Consider the following 1671-nt stretch of genomic DNA (forward strand, 5'->3'; position numbering starts at 1 on the left):
TCTAATTAATTTTCTCACTCCCTATATCAAGATTGGGAAAACTTAATTGACTTCGAAAACTTGAATTTCATTATATAAATACTCTTTAAACTTTAAGTCATGTGAAAAACAATATCTCAACATATCATGTTCCATTAATGAATGATTAGAACTAACTAGTTGATTGGAAGCATTTCACTTCCAATTTAAGATTTAATCACACATATGTCTATAAATTTTTGTGTACTTTATCCTTTAAAAAAAATAAAACTATCCAAACCATGATTATGATATTTTTAGTTATTTCCCTAAATATTTTCTGAATTTTTTATGGTGAATTCTTGGATTAATTTTTTTAAAAATACTTTCCTCATCCCAAATTATAAGACACTTTTAAAGAAGATTCAGCATCTTAAAAATATAAGATACTTTGATAAAAATAAAGTTTATTAATATACTTTTCAATATTACCCTTCCCATAAATTCTCTCCCTTCAATATTCTTTCATTAATGGAATATTAAATGAAAATATTTTTAAAAATTTATATTTTTATCTTAAAAAAGTAAAGTTATAAAATATATTTAATGAACTTTATTAGTATGTAAGATTTTATCTAAAACTGTCTTATAATTTAGGACGGAGAGAGTAAGATGTGTAAATAACATGAAACAAACCCCAAAGAAAGTGTAGACCTCATCTTAAAATTCCCAAAATAAACCAAAATAAATTTTAAGATTATGCGTTTTGTGATTTCCCAATAATTTTCTGAAGTTTTTGCGCCTTTTTAAATTTATGCGTATGAAATTTATTATAGAATGAAAAGGTTTGCCAACATACATCAAAGGTACGTAATGACCCTATGTATTTGAAGGCTCAAGAAAGTCCACATGCCCATTGGACATCTATAAACCTATTGGCTATTTCCACATGGGAATCGTAGAAAGCCATGGATATTTAGTTAGGTTGTGGATATCTGACGTTCTCTTTTTTGTGTGCATGACGGAGGGATATTGTGTGTGTGTGTGTTTTTTTTTTTTTATAATGCTAAGAGTAGAAATATTTCCTTTCAATAGTCCCCCCATTTTAAATTATAAAATATTTTTAAATAAATTTTATATATTAATAAGTTTATTAATTATACTTAATAATTTTATCTTTTTAAAATAAAAATATAAATTTTTAAAAATATTCATCATTTAATATATTGAAAAAAGAATAGACAGAAATTAATTATAGAGAAAAAGGGTAATATTGAAATTAGTGTATTTAATAAAAAACTTAATATATCCAAAATATCTTATATTTTGTGATGAAAAAATTTCTTCAAAAGTACCATATAATTTAAAATGGAGAGACTATTGATTGCAAAGGGGATACATTTTTTTTTCAATTAAATTGTTTCATTTTTAAAGGCCAGAATTCTAACACCAAATTATTTGTTTAAATGAAGAGAATTTCAACTATTCACGCCACCTTGAGGCAGTGGGTAGAGATTTATATCCTAAACTTCTAGTGATACGCCAATACATACATATATGTATTCAACTGAATACTTTTCTATATTGATATAAAAAATATGAAAGAGAATTTTAACTTTTGTAAAAAACTATTTTTTTTTATTTCATTCAATTTTTTGTTGTACCAATCAATAAATTACGTGTGAACGATGACACGAGAGCAAAAACATTAAT

This window comes from Prosopis cineraria, unplaced genomic scaffold, assembly GCF_029017545.1.
Source record: "Prosopis cineraria cultivar Desert tree isolate PC_DT_omini unplaced genomic scaffold, ASM2901754v1 PC675, whole genome shotgun sequence".
Taxonomy (NCBI): domain Eukaryota; kingdom Viridiplantae; phylum Streptophyta; class Magnoliopsida; order Fabales; family Fabaceae; genus Prosopis; species Prosopis cineraria.